At 35.9% G+C, this 16,574-nt stretch overlaps 1 long non-coding RNA gene across 6 annotated transcripts; it reads right to left on the bottom strand.

The window, feature by feature from the left end:
• Positions 1–12,978: 12,978 nt before the first annotated feature.
• LOC127062262 (uncharacterized) lies at positions 12,979–15,135 on the bottom strand. 6 transcript variants are annotated; one of them, XR_007781109.1, is made up of 7 exons: positions 14,895–14,991; positions 14,680–14,836; positions 14,256–14,412; positions 13,832–13,988; positions 13,653–13,773; positions 13,402–13,558; positions 12,979–13,128 (listed from the first exon to the last, which is right to left on the bottom strand). It is a non-coding gene; the product is annotated as an uncharacterized LOC127062262 (long non-coding RNA). The 6 variants fall into 6 exon arrangements; XR_007781110.1 differs by lacking the exons at positions 12,979–13,128; positions 14,895–14,991 and adding exons at positions 13,195–13,343; positions 15,104–15,135; XR_007781105.1 differs by lacking the exon at positions 12,979–13,128 and adding an exon at positions 13,195–13,343.
• Between the last annotated feature and the right edge of the window lie 1,439 nt (positions 15,136–16,574).

Genomic DNA, 16,574 nt, shown 5'->3' with positions numbered 1-16,574 from the left:
AATTTAACATCTAATTGAAATTAAACAGAAAAGGAATTTTAGAAAAAGATTAAAATATGCAGCCATTTGCCCGGTAGTACTTGCGCTATATGATTATATATACAATTTCGTTATAGATTTTAGATATCATATATAATTTAATTATAGACTTTAAATATAATTAAGACATAGATTTCGATATTTCGCAAGTACTACCGACCCAGGTCCCACCGCGTGGAGGTTGCTGCATCTGAGGACCCACGGGCTAACGGGGATTCTACTCTAAAATCCACGATCCGAGATGCCTTTCCGCTTCGGGAGCTTCAAGCTTCTCAGCAAACTGGAGATGTATAAAACCCCGCTTACAGATTGCTCCACCGTCCACACCGTCGGCTTCAGACATCTCGAGACACGACCGGTCGTGTCTATCGTTCGATATTTCAAAGAAAAACGAAGTCCTCGGTAGGACTAAATCTCGCGATCGCGAACACCCACGCGCGTGCCGGCCGTCACGCGCGTGAGTGTTTTCCCTATCATTCGCGTACGAAAGCAAGGAGACATACCCTTCCTGCATATAATAAAGATTATATGCAGAGAGGTTCCTTTAACTTCCGTGTAAAAATCCCACGATGATAGGTCCAGCGATCACCTAACTTGAAACAGAAAAAGAATATATTATATATATTTTAAAGAATATATTATATATATAGTAAAATATGAGTAAAAATTAAAAAGATAACACAAATTAAATACAAAAGCAAAAATTAAAAAGATAACAAGAATTAAATATTAAAGCAAAAATTAAAAAGGTAATAAAAATTAAATATAAGAGCGAAAATTAAATGCAACGTTATATGCAAAAAGACATTTATATTCAAAAACTTCCCTGTAAAAATTTAATTTCACTATGCTCGATTCCTCGATGATCGCTCGCTCGATGATCGCTCCCTCGATGATCTAACCTGAAACAAAAAAAGAGTAAAAAAAAAAAAGAGGAAAAAAAATAAAAAGAAGAAAAGAAAAGAAACGCAGTAGAGAATAATAGAAAAAGATACGCGGAGTATTTGCGTAAGTGAACGTGAGAAAAATAGAATTCCGAACGATTGATGTGCATCTCGAAAATCATTTCACTCGAGGAAGATCAGAGTACCATTTTTTAATTCGACTTTTCCTCAGTGAAAGAAATAACCCGCCTAAGGCCCACACCCGAGGGCCCCTCCCAAGGGTCCCACCCGAAACGAATGATTAATAAAGTTAATAAAAGTGATTCATATAGTAAATTAAAGTATATAATTAATATAGTTATCAAAAGTATACATTTAAGAAAAGTATATAAGTAATAAAAGCGAATAAGGATAAATACAAATGATAGCTAACATAAGTATTGACGGAAAAGCTTTCTGTGCGTTCTGTTAGAAAATTAATCAAAAATTTTGTTATATTCAAATTTATTTATCTGTGGAAATATAACTAACAATTGAAAATGTAATCAATTCAACGTTTAATTGAACTTAGACAGACGAGAGATATTGTAAAAATATAGAAATATGCAGCCGTCCGCCCGGTAATACTTGCGTTTTAGGATTATATCTATAATTTAGTTACAGACTTTAAATATAATTAAGACATAGATTTCGATATATCGCAAGTATTACCGACCCAGGTCCCACCGCTTGGAGGTTGCTGCATCAGGGGACCCACGAGCTAACGGGGACTCTACTCTCTAAGATCCGCGAGACCGGCGTGAACAAATAATCGCCGAACAAATAAAACGAAGTCCCCGGTAGGACTTTTAATCGCGCTCGGACACTCACGTGAATGTCCGAATGACTCTACTATAAAATACGCATTACCGGCGTAATTTTATCTATATATCAAGCAAATAAATCTAAGTCCACGGTAGGACACTTAATTCGCGCCCGAACACTCACGTGGTGTTAGTACAACGGTAACTCTACTCTAAAATCCGCGTTCCCGGCGTTCGCGAGGTAACATGAGCGAACAGAGACATCGAGTCCGCAACGGTATCCTACTAGGGATGACGTTGAGGCCGTCAGCCTCGGATGCCCACATCCCGCCTTTAAGCACGGTCGTCCGTGCCTTTCGTATTTCGAACAATAAAACGAAGTCCACGGTAGGACCATTAATCGCGCCCGAACACTCACGTGAGCGTTAGAATAACGGTGACTCTACTCTAATTCGCGATCCCGCGGGGTTGCATACACCTCACCATGGACTCAGGTGACTATAGATATAAGGTGGGTCAGTCAACGGACTGAACATCCTTACAAATAGCCATAAACCATCCTCCTCAGTAGCACATAGACCGTCTCACTCTACAGTCATCCGATGACCGTATCACAACCGGTCATTTATTCGATTTTAGCAATCAAACGAAGTCCATTATCGTAGGACTTTTAATCGCGCCCGGGAACACCACGCCTGTGCCCGCCGACACACGCGAAAATGTTCTTTCTATCTTACCCGTATTCCCGTCTAACAATCGAATATGAAACAAACCATTCGACGATACATTGAACCTGCGCCGATGTATCGAAATCAGTGAAGAACAGAAGAAGAGGAAGAGAAAGAGAAGAAAAGGAAGCCGGAACGTGCGCGCATGTTAAAACGACAGAACTCGGAAAGAAGGAGAGAAAAGAATATCTGTAAGATGGAGTGAAACGCGTACATATGTGAAAAAGATGGAATTGAAAAGAAGAGAAGAGAAGAGAAAAGAAAAGAAAAGAAAAGAAATGATGGACCCGATCAAAACGAGAGTACGAAACTCGAGCTCGATTTTTCGGTACTGAAAGGAGACCCGCACAGAAGCCCACGCCCATGAGCCCTTCCCATGGGTCCCACCCAAGAGAAACTATGATAATTAATCTCGAATAATTATTTCAATTATTATCGAGCTACGCGTTTCAATGAATAGAAATGACTGTGAATTTACTGCTGAATATACGGAAAGTGTAAGAAAGAATGTAAAATGTACGTCCTTCGATGTTCAATTTGGAATTACATAGAAAAAATTTTAGACAACCCTTAAAGAACGCAGCCATTCGCTCAGCAATACTTGCACACCATAAGATTTTGACGAAACGCAAGTACTTCCGACCCAGGTCCCACCGCGTGGAGGTTGCTGCATCTGGAGACCCGCGGACTAACGATGACTCTACTTCTTACTACTACATTACTATCAAGAAAGCAAAGCAACGGGGCAACCTCCACTCCCGACGAATTCAAGCCTCCAAACGCTAAAATTGCAGCCCCATGCGTCTCCGCATTTGGGAACCGACTTATGCATAGCTCAACTATCCAACATCGGAAGCTTCGATCACCACTTGAGCACAACCGATTGTGCTTCGCGACAAACGCCGGAACCCAAAATTGAATCCTCCCGCACTCACGGATACTTACGCGAGTATTCCGGAAACACTCACGCGAGTATGTTGAGTACGTTGGAGCCAATGTTGGACTTAAACGCGCCCGAGAACACCAACGCCTATGCCAGCCGACATAAGCGAGTGTCCTTCTATCTTGCCCGAACGGGAGAAAAGAAATCTTTCTACACCTGAGGTAGAAAGATTCTTTAAACACCCGTATAAAAATCTAAGTCCGTCCATGGTCCTTGGGCACGATGAAACGCTTGCGGCACGCGGACTAACGGGGATTCTACTCTAAAATCCACGATCCGAGATGCCTTTCCGCTTCGGGAGCTTCAAGCTTCTCAGCAAACTGGAGATGTATAAAACCCCGCTTACAGATTGCTCCACCGTCCACACCGTCGGCTTCAGACATCTCGAGACACGACCGGTCGTGTCTATCGTTCGATATTTTAAAGAAAAAACGAAGTCCTCGGCAGGACTTAATCTCGCGATCGCGAACACCCACGCGCGTGCCGGCCGTCACGCGCGTGAGTGTTTTCCCTATCATTCGCGTACGAAAGCAAGGAGACATACCCTTCCTGCATATAATAAAGATTATATGCAGAGAGGTTCCTTTAACTTCCGTGTAAAAATCCCACGATGATAGGTCCGGCGATCACCTAACTTGAAACAGAAAAAGAGTAAAAGAGAAAAAGGTAATTATATGCAAAAATAATATGCAATATTATATGCAAAAAACCATTTACATATATATATAAATTTTTAAAATCAAAATACATTTAAACAATAATATAAATCATTAAAAAATAAATTAATGATTAAATTAAATAAAATAAAAAACAAATATACGATTAAAACTTCACTGTAAAAATTTAATTTCACGATGATCGATCCACCGATGATCTAACCTGAAACAGAAAAAAATTAAAGAAAAAGAGGTAATTATATGCAAAAATAATATGCACAATTATATATTTATATTCAAAAACTTTCCTGTCAAAATTAATTTCACGATGATCGGTCCTTCGATGATCTAAACTGAAACAGGAAAAGAGTAAAAGAAGAAAAGATAATTATATATAAAAATAGTATGGAAAATTATATGCAAAAAGCAATTTATATTCAAAAACTTCTTAGTAGAAACTTAATTATACGATGATCGATTCCTCGACGATTGATCTCTCGATCATATTTTCTGAGATACAAAAAGATTAAAGTAAGAAGAAAAAAAGAAAAAGAATAAAGAGAAAATGAAAAGAAAAGAAAAAGAGAAAGAGTTCTAAAAGATGCCGAGACGGCAGCCCGCCATGAGGCCCACACCCGAGGGCCCCTCCCAAGGGTCCCACCCGAAATTAATTATTAATAAAAAATAATAAAAGTAATTAATATAACGAATAAAAGTGTATAACAAATATAACTATCAAAATTATAAAATTAATAAAAGTATGTAATTAATATAATTAATAAAAGTACGTAAGTAATAAAAGTAAATAAGAATAAAAAGGATTGACAGGGAAAATAAATGCGACAGAAAAGTTTTCTCTACGTTGCTCTAATAAATCAATTTTTAATTTTGATATATTCAATTTATCTATCTATAAAAAGATAACTATCAAAGTAAAACGTAATTAATTTAACATCTAATTGAAATTAAACAGAAAAGGAATTTTAGAAAAAGATTAAAATATGCAGCCATTTGCCCGGTAGTACTTGCGCTATATGATTATATATACAATTTCGTTATAGATTTTAGATAACATATATAATTTAATTATAGACTTTAAATATAATTAAGACATAGATTTCGATATTTCGCAAGTACTACCGACCCAGGTCCCACCGCGTGGAGGTTGCTGCATCTGAGGACCCACGGGCTAACGGGGATTCTACTCTAAAATCCACGATCCGAGATGCCTTTCCGCTTCGGGAGCTTCAAGCTTCTCAGCAAACTGGAGATGTATAAAACCCCGCTTACAGATTGCTCCACCGTCCACACCGTCGGCTTCAGACATCTCGAGACACGACCGGTCGTGTCTATCGTTCGATATTTCAAAGAAAAACGAAGTCCTCGGTAGGACTAAATCTCGCGATCGCGAACACCCACGCGCGTGCCGGCCGTCACGCGCGTGAGTGTTTTCCCTATCATTCGCGTACGAAAGCAAGGAGACATACCCTTCCTGCATATAATAAAGATTATATGCAGAGAGGTTCCTTTAACTTCCGTGTAAAAATCCCACGATGATAGGTCCAGCGATCACCTAACTTGAAACAGAAAAAGAATATATTATATATATTTTAAAGAATATATTATATATATAGTAAAATATGAGTAAAAATTAAAAAGATAACACAAATTAAATACAAAAGCAAAAATTAAAAAGATAACAAGAATTAAATATTAAAGCAAAAATTAAAAAGGTAATAGAAATTAAATATAAGAGCGAAAATTAAATGCAATGTTATATGCAAAAAGACATTTATATTCAAAAACTTCCCTGTAAAAATTTAATTTCACTATGCTCAATTCCTCGATGATCGCTCGCTCGATGATCGCTCCCTCGATGATCTAACCTGAAACAAAAAAAGAGTAAAAAAAAAAAAAGAGGAAAAAAAATAAAAAGAAGAAAAGAAAAGAAACGCAGTAGAGAATAATAGAAAAAGATACGCGGAGTATTTGCGTAAGTGAACGTGAGAAAAATAGAATTCCGAACGATTGATGTGCATCTCGAAAATCATTTCACTCGAGGAAGATCAGAGTACCATTTTTTAATTCGACTTTTCCTCAGTGAAAGAAATAACCCGCCTGAGGCCCACACCCGAGGGCCCCTCCCAAGGGTCCCACCCGAAACGAATGATTAATAAAGTTAATAAAAGTGATTCATATAGTAAATTAAAGTATATAATTAATATAGTTATCAAAAGTATACAATTAATAAAAGTATATAAGTAATAAAAGCGGATAAGGATAAATACAAATGATAGCTAACATAAGTATTGACGGGAAAGCTTTTTGTGCGTTCTGTTAGAAAATTAATCAAAAATTTTGTTATATTCAAATTTATTTATCTGTGGAAATATAACTAACAATTGAAAATGTAATCAATTCAACGTTTAATTGAACTTAGACAGACGAGAGATATTGTAAAAATATAGAAATATGCAGCCATTCGCCCGGTAATACTTGCGTTTTAGGATTATATCTATAATTTAGTTACAGACTTTAAATATAATTAAGACATAGATTACGATATATCGCAAGTATTACCGACCCAGGTCCCACCGCGTGGAGGTTGCTGCATCTGAGGACCCACGGGCTAACGGGGATTCTACTCTAAAATCCACGATCCGAGATGCCTTTCCGCTTCGGGAGCTTCAAGCTTCTCAGCAAACTGGAGATGTATAAAACCCCGCTTACAGATTGCTCCACCGTCCACACCGTCGGCTTCAGACATCTCGAGACACGACCGGTCGTGTCTATCGTTCGATATTTCAAAGAAAAAACGAAGTCCTCGGTAGGACTAAATCTCGCGATCGCGAACACCCACGCGCGTGCCGGCCGTCACGCGCGTGAGTGTTTTCCCTATCATTCGCGTACGAAAGCAAGGAGACATACCCTTCCTGCATATAATAAAGATTATATGCAGAAAGGTTCCTTTAACTTCCGTGTAAAAATCCCACGATGATAGGTCCGGCGATCACCTAACTTGAAACAGAAAAAGGGCTAATTATATGCAAAAATAATATGCAATATTATATGCAAAAAGCCATTTATATATATATATATACATTTAATATCAAAATACAATTAAACAATAATATTAATAATTAAAAAATAAGTTAATTATTAAATAAAATAAAAAGAAACAAATATACGATTAAAACTTCCCTGTAAAAATTTAATTTCACGATGATCGGTCCTTCGATGATTTAACCTGAAACAGAAAAAGAGTGTAAAATGAGAGATAAATATAAGAGCAAACATTAAAAAAATAATAAAAATTAAATATAAAAACAAAAATTATATGCAAAATTATATTCAAAAACTTCCCTGTAAAAATTTAATTTCATAATGATCGATACCTCGATGATCACTCGCTCGCTGATCTAACCTGAAACAGAAAAAGAGTAAAATAAAAGGATGAGAAAAAAATAAGAAGAGGAAAAGAAATGAAGAAAAGAAAAAAGAAAAAGGAGCCCGAAGTATTTGCGTAAGTGTGCTTGAGAAAAATAGAATTCCGAAAGGTGTGCATTTCAAAGATCGTTTCGCTCGATGAAAATCAAAATACTATGATTGAGTTCGATTTTTCCTAGTGAAAGAACGAAACCCGCCTAAGGCCCACACCCGAGGGCCCCTCCCAAGGGTCCCACCCGAGACTTTAGACAAAAAAGAGATTTTGGTAAAACATTGAAATATGCAACCATTCGCCCGGTAGTACTTGCACTATATAGTTATATATAATTTAGTTAGAGATTTTAGATTATATATAGAATCTAGTTACAAATTTTAGATATTATTTAGACATAGATTTCCACATATTGCAAGTACTACCGACTCAGGTCCCACTGCTTGGAGGTTGCTGCATATGGGGACCCACGGGCTAACGGGGACTCTACATTCGCGTTCGAGATGCCTTTCCGCTTCGGGAGTTTCAGGTTTTTCAGAAAACTAGAGATGGACGAGACTCTGCTGAAGAAAAGCTCCACCGTCCACACCGTCAGCTTCAGACATCTCGAGACATGACCGGTCGTGTCTATATTTTAAAAATCAAAACGAAGTCCTCGGCAGGACTTAATCTCGCGATCGCGAACACCCAAGCGCGTGACGACCGACACGCGCGTGAGTGTTTTCCCTATCATTCGCGTACGGAAGCAAGGAGACATACCCTATCTGAATATAATATGAATTATATGCAGAGAGGTTCCATTAACTTCCGTGTAAAAATCCCACGATGATCGGACTCTCGATGATTTAAAATCAGGAAAAGAGAAAGAGTAAAAGAGTAAAAGATGAGACGAAGAAAAAGAAACGAAGAGAAGATGAGAGCAACAGAAGAAGAGAAAAAGGAGAAAAGAAACTGGGAATATGCGTGCGAGTGTGCGAGAGAAGTAAAATTGAACTTAGAACGATGAGTGAAATATTTCAAAGATCGCATTACGAGAAAATCAAAGTACCAAAATCAAGAGAAAGTAAAATAATTAATCTCGGATAATTGTTTAAATTATTACATACCTATGCGTTTCAATAAATAGAAATATATATAATCGATAGAAATGCATATAATAAATAGAAATGTATAGAATAAATAAAAATGTATAATAATTCAAGAAATAAATTTCATGATGACCGTTCCCGCGATGATACATCTCTCGATGATCCATCTCTCGATGATCCATCCCTCGATGATCTAACCTGAAACAGAAAAACATTAAAAGAAAAGGAAAAGAAGACAAAGAACAGAAAGAAAAAAAAAGAGAAAGGAACTTTGCAAGATACTGAGACAGTAACCCGCTCAAAGGCCCACACCCAAGGACCCCTTCTAAGGGTCCCACCCGAGAGAAACTAAAGTAATTAAACTGGAACAATTAATCTAGAATAATTGTTGAAACTATCATATACAGTTCTTCGCTTTTCAGCCATTCGTAATATATGCAGTCATTTCAGCATCATACACACACACACACACACACACACACACACACACACACACTATTTACGAAAAAGAAAATTTTGAATGTAATTCAAATTAAATTTATAAGAGAAAATCAAAATAAAAATTCTCGATTATAATCTAGAGAAATATTCTTTTTCCGTAACGCGCAAAAGAAAGAACTTGCCTCACATCTGTGCGCTTGTTTTAATTCCATATGTACTCTTATTCAATGCATTTTAGAAAGAAAACTTTAGAAAAGGAAATGTAAAGAAAAGAAGAATTTACAATCTGACTTTAATAATAATAATAATGAATAAAGTATGTAATAATTCTATTCGCGTACGCGTACCAATATCGGATCGAAGTGTTACGTCGTCCGAGTTTCTGAAATCAACATTATTATTACATAAGAGCGTTTTGAGTGATCACATAGTAAAATTAAAATAATAGTTGCCCTCTTGAGTCACAGTTTGCGGAGGCCTTTTCGACATATAGTCTCTTCTTTGCTTCATATCCAAACAACTACTATAGGACATTCGAAAACTATCATTTACTACCCTTATTCTAAAACGTGGAAGAAAACTAATAAATCTAACGAAAAATCGAAAGAAATTTACTAGTGGTCACTCAATGCTCTTTTACTAATCAATTACAACCAATCACTCGTGCCGATTCAGACCTTTCGTCCTCGACATGATTGAGTGATCGGAGGGACTTAAAAATTAACTCACTACTTAAGAAGTTCTGCGGTGGCTCCAAAACACTGGACCGCGATTTAGGTCGAAATTGAGGGTGGATGATTTGTAGTTGGTTGAAAATGAGGTAGGTCGACATCGAAGTTGGTTGAAATCCTCTTCGGTGATGCACTGACTCTAATTCGCGATAATTATTTATTAACGAACGATCACTGAATTTATTTCGCGAAACTCTACTGTCTTTTATAAGTACAGTCTGTGAGACTGTTACAAAATCAAATACTACGCGAACAAACACTGACTCTAAAGACTGCATTGCACGCAGTCTATGCAAAAACACTTATAGTTTAAATCGCGAACCGCGAACGAACAAACACTGCTTCTACTTCGCGATATTTTTATTTTAGCGGTACAAACACTCGATTACTTCATTGCTACGCGCGCGACTGCAATGAGGTTCTGAAACATAAAAATAGAAACAAAATAATCGGTATCACTGTTATAATAAAAGATTGTGTAAATGATTCAACAAATATGTGATAGAGAAATATACTTACTTTAAGTCTTCGTTAATACTCGCTCGAATGGCATCCTGCGAAAATTTCTAAGTCCACTCTTGAAAATAGATTGTCAGTCTCGCGAAAGTGCAAAATCTAAGTCTAAAATAAAAGAAATAGTATAGAATTATGAAAATATGAGTGATAGAAAATATATTTTCGTCGCCTCTTCGTTAATACTCGCTCTAATAGCACCCTGCAAAAATTTCTAAGTCCACTCCTCGAAATGACGATCTAATCTGAAACAGAAAAAGAATAAGAGAGGAAACGAAATGGAAATAGATAAATACAGAAGAGGAGAGGAAGAAAGAAAGAGAAAAGGAACTCTGAAAGATACTGAGACAGTAACCCGCACAAAGGCCCACACCCTTGGGCCCCACCCAAGGGTCCCACCCGAGACTTTAGATAAAAAAGAGATTTTGTAGAAACGTTTTAATATGCAGCCATTTGCCCGTTGATACTTGTGATATAATTTAAATTTGATTTTCCTATATATTTCAAGTTCTTCTAACCCAAGTCATACCGCAAGAACGTTGCTGCATCTGGAAACCCATGAGCTAACGGTGACTCTACTCTAAAATTTGTAAAATTGACATGATCAAATAATCGCGAAATTGGCATGATCAAATAATCGCCTTTCAATAAAACGAAGTCCCCGGTAGGACTTTTAATCACTCACGTGAGTGTTCGAATGACGGTGACTCTACTCTAAAATATGCATTACCGGCATAATCTAATTTATATTTCAAGCAAATAAAATTTGATTTTATAAAACTAAAATTATGAGTTTAATGGAACTTTAAAAAAAAATTAAAAATGAAAAATTTATGACTCGACTTTAATGAAGATTTTATTGACATAAAAATATGATTTTAATTAAAATTTCAAAAAGAAAAACGCGATTACTCGACTTTAATAATAAAAATGCATAATATATGCAAAAATTCTATTCGCGTGCGCGAGGTAATGTAAAATGGGAAATAGAATATTATGTCGTCTCAGTTTCTTAAATCTACATTACTTCTATATAAGAGCATTTTGAGTGACAACATGGTAAAATTAAAATATGATAAAGAGCAATTTTCGAAGAGTTCTGTCGAACTTTCGAAAATAACTCAATAGTATAATAGTTGCCCTCTTGAGCCACAGTTTGTGGGGGCCTTTTCGGCATATAGCCTCTTCTTTGCTTCGTGCCCTAACAACTGCTATAAAACATTCGAACTACCGTCACTGTCAAAAAACTACAACCATCACTAATTGTAAAACGTGAAAGAAAACTAACAAATCTAACGCAACTCTAAAGGCATTCTGAAACGAAAAATCGAGAAAGCATCGAAAGAAAGACGAGAATTAATATATTAATTGCTGAAAATCCTAAGCTAAAAATTGATTAACTTATTCTATGTTCTACGCGTTGTGATTCTACAAGTTTCTTTATCTCTTATCAACGACTCTACTCTACTTTATTCTTTCAAAAGCAATGACTCTATTGAAACTTTTCTTTTATTAATAAAACTGATTAATCTTTATATAAAAATGTACTGAAAAATCATTGGACGCTCCTTCTTACAAGCATTTATTCCAATTATTAGAAATTAAATTATACGATTTCGCTTGTAATCGAGAGACAATCCATCGCGAATGTCTTCTTGCTTACTTATTATTAAAATTCGCGAATATCGCGATTCTTTACTATTTTCGCGAGAGAAAATTATTTAAAAATGCATTTAAGTATTCAAAACTGCAAATAATTATAATTAACGCGTTTAAGCAAGAAGACTCTATCCTGATCTAATAAATAAATCAAAAAATAACGAACCATTCACGAGTAAATCTCCGAAGAAATTTACTCGTGGTCACACATTGCTCTTCTACTAATTAATTACAACCAATCACTCGTGCCGATTCGGACCTTTCGTCCTCGACATGATTGAGTGATCGGAGGGATTTAAAAATTAACTCACTACTTAAGAAGTTCTGCGATGGCTCCAAAACACTGGACCGCGATTTAGGTCGAAATTGAGGGTGGATGATTTGTAGTTGGTTGAAAATGAGGTAGGTCGACATCGAAGTTGGTTGAAATCCTCTTCGGTGATGCACTGACTCTAATTCGCGGTCGTTATTTATTAACGAACGATCACTGAATTTATTTCGCGAAACTCTACTGTCTTTTATAAGTACAGTCTGTGCGACTGTTAAAAAATCAAATACTACGCGAACAAACACTGACTCTAAAGACTGCATTGCACGCAGTCTATGCAAAAACACTTATAGTTTAAATCGCGAACCGCGAACGAACAAACACTGCTTCTACTTCGCGATATTTTTATTTTAGCGGTACAAACACTCGATTACTTCATTGCTACGCGCGATTGCAACGAGGTTCTGAAACAAAAAGATAGAAATAAAATAATTTATATCACAGTTATAAGAAACTAAAAATTATTCAAGAAATATGCGATAGAGAAATATATTTACTTTAAGTCTTCGTTCAAACTTGTAGCAACGGAATCCAGCGGAAATTTCGAAGTTCTCTCGTCGAAATACAAAGCAAAACTGGACCAGTAACCGTCAAAGTCCGTCAAAGGCCCGAATTTGTTGTCGTCTCACGAGGCCAGCATTCCCACTGCCAATTTGACTCTAAAATAAAATAATTCGCATAAAATATTGAAAGAACGAGTGATATAATAATATACTTACATTACCTCTTCTCTATTACTTGCGGAGAACACGTACTTGGAGAACTGCGATGTGTACTCGTCGAAATAGAAAGCAAGACTGAATCAGTAGCTGTCAAAGTCGGTCCGCCTATATTGTCGTCACGAGTGGGGGAATATCCCCGCTACACCATTTCATTCTAAAACAAAACAAATCGTATAGAATATTGAAAGAATGAGTGATAATAATATACTCACATTAATTCTTTGTTATTATTTGCGGAGAATGTGTATCGCGAGAACTGCAATGTGTATTCGTCGAAATTCAAAGTAAGACTGAACCAGTAGCTGTCAAAGTCGGTCCGCTTATATTGTCGTCACGAGTGGGGGAATATCCCCGCTACACCATTTCATTCTAAAACAAAACAAATCGTATAGAATATTGAAAGAATGAGTGATAATAATATACTCACATTAATTCTTTGTTATTATTTGCGGAGAATGTGTATCGCGAGAACTGCAATGTGTACTCGTCGAAATTCAAAGTAAGACTGAACCAGTAGCTGTCAAAGTCGGTCCGCCTATATTGTCGTCACGAGTGGGGGAATATCCCCGCTACATCACTTCATTCTAAAACAAAACAAATCGTATAGAATATTGAAAGAATGAGTGATAATAATATAATCACACTAATTCTTTGTTATTATTTGCGGAGAATGCGTACCGCGAGAACGGTGATGTGTACTCGTCGAAATTCAAAGTAAGACTGAACCAGTAGCTGTCAAAGTCGGTCCGCTTATATTGTCGTCACGAGTGGGGGAATATCCCCGCTACATCACTTCATTCTAAAACAAAACAAATCGTATAGAATATTGAAAGAATGAGTGATAATAATATACTCACATTAATTCTTTGTTATTATTTGCGGAGAATGCGTACCGCGAGAACGGTGATGTGTACTCGTCGAAATTCAAAGTAAGACTGAACCAGTAGCTGTCAAAGTCGGTCCGCTTATATTGTCGTCACGAGTGGGGGAATATCCCCGCTACATCACTTCATTCTAAAACAAAACAAATCGTATAGAATATTGAAAGAATGAGTGATAATAATATACTCACATTAATTCTTTGTTATTATTTGCGGAGAATGCGTACCGCGAGAACGGTGATGTGTACTCGTCCAAAGTAAGACTGAACCAGTAGCTGTCAAAGTCGGTCCGCTTATATTGTCGTCATGAGTGGGGGAATATCCCCGCTACATCACTTCATTCTAAAACAAAACAAATCGTATAGAATATTGAAAGAATGAGTGATAATAATATACTCACATTAATTCTTTGTTATTATTTGCGGAGAATGCGTACCGCGAGAACGGTGATGTGTACTCGTCGAAATTCAAAGTAAGACTGAACCAGTAGCTGTCAAAGTCGGTCCGCTTATATTGTCGTCACGAGTGGGGGAATATCCCCGCTACATCACTTCATTCTAAAACAAAACAAATCGTATAGAATATTGAAAGAATGAATGATAATAATATACTCACATTAATTCTTTGTTATTATTTGCGGAGAATGCGTACCGCGAGAACGGTGATGTGTACTCGTCCAAAGTAAGACTGAACCAGTAGCTGTCAAAGTCGGTCCGCTTATATTGTCGTCATGAGTGGGGGAATATCCCCGCTACATCACTTCATTCTAAAACAAAACAAATCGTATAGAATATTGAAAGAATGAGTGATAATAATATACTCACATTAATTCTTTGTTATTATTTGCGGAGAATGCGTACCGCGAGAACGGTGATGTGTACTCGTCGAAATTCAAAGTAAGACTGAACCAGTAGCTGTCAAAGTCGGTCCGCTTATATTGTCGTCACGAGTGGGGGAATATCCCCGCTACATCACTTCATTCTAAAACAAAACAAATCGTATAGAATATTGAAAGAATGAATGATAATAATATACTCACATTAATTCTTTGTTATTATTTGCGGAGAATGCGTACCGCGAGAACGGTGATGTGTACTCGTCCAAAGTAAGACTGAACCAGTAGCTGTCAAAGTCGGTCCGCTTATATTGTCGTTACGAGTGGGGGAATATCCCCGCTACACCATTTCATTCTAAAACAAAACAAATCGTATAGAATATTGAAAGAATGAGTGATAATAATATACTCACATTAATTCTTTGTTATTATTTGCGGAGAATGCGTACTGCGAGAACGGTGATATGTACTCGTCGAAATTCGTAGCAAGACTGAACCATTAACAATTAAAATCGGTCAAAGGTCCGATTTTGTTTTCATCACTGGTGGAAAGTATCCCCACTCCCTAATTTAATTCTAAAATGCAATAAATCGTATAGAATATTCGATGAATGAGTGATATAATAATATACTTACATTAACTCTTTGTTATTATTTGCAGAGAACGTGTACTGTAAGAATTACGATGTGTACTCGTCGAAATTCAAAACAAAACTGAATTAACGATTGTCAAAGTCGGTCAAAGATTCGATTTTGTTACCATCACGCGAGATCATGTATCCCCACTTTACAATTTAAGTCTAAAATAATATAAAATGCACAGAATGTTGAAGAAATGAGCGATATAATAATGTACTTATCTTAATTCTTCGTTATTACTCCCAAGGAACGCGATCTGTGATACGTACACGTCGAAATACAAAGCAAGACTGATCCAGTATCTGTCAAAGTCGATCAAAGGTCCAATTGTATTGGACGTCACACATAGCCGATGGAATCCGAGATCAAAATTTGTAAGTATTGAAATGTTTAATTAAAATTATTTTAAATTACCGTCTTTGTAATATTTAAACGAATAAACTATTGTTTAAATATTAGTTAATTATATTCCGCGCACGTTTCATATCGTCTTAATAATTCTAAAATAATCGAAAGTATTAACTTTTAAGTTTTCATCTTTAAGAAAGAAGAGCTTCGTTGTTTATTCGTCGAAATAAAAAATAAAACTGATTGGAGAACTGCCAAACTCAATCGACAGTCTTCTTTTGTTTTTATTGGATGTAACCAATGCCGCGCGTTCAAATTTTATTCTATTTAAATATTAATTTACTTCTGTTTTACATTTAACGCATGTTTCGAGCTTTGAAATGTTTAAATAAATATACTATTGTTTAAATATTAGTTGGTTATATTTCGCACGTTTCAAATTGTTTAAATAATTTTAAAATAATTGAAAGTACTAATTCTTAAGTTTAAGAAAAGAGAGTTTTGATATTTACTTATCGAAATGCAAAATGAAACTGATCCTGTAAAGTCAGTCAAAAGTCTTTTTTTGTTTTTATTACATGTAGCCAACGACCATGAAATTTTTAAGTACTGGAATTTTAAATTGCATTTTATCTTGCAATATTTAAATAAATATACTATTGTTTAAATATTAGATAACTAAAGATTTAATCTAAGAATTTCGTCTTACAAAGTTTAGTTGGTTATGTTCGTTAGTTTATCCTGAAATTTGTTCCATTAATAATATAATAATATAAATACAGAAATGTATGAGTGAATTAGATAAAATTAAACAAATTAGCGTAGCATTTGTGTTTACAGATATAGAGCAAGTTGTAATTATATTTTAGGAAACTACATGATTTCAAATATTTCTTC

The sequence above is a fragment of the Vespula vulgaris genome, chromosome 1, assembly GCF_905475345.1.
Source record: "Vespula vulgaris chromosome 1, iyVesVulg1.1, whole genome shotgun sequence".
In the NCBI taxonomy this organism is placed as follows: domain Eukaryota; kingdom Metazoa; phylum Arthropoda; class Insecta; order Hymenoptera; family Vespidae; genus Vespula; species Vespula vulgaris.
The sequence above is the reverse complement of the archived record's forward strand: the minus strand, read 5'-3'. Positions and strand labels throughout refer to the sequence as shown.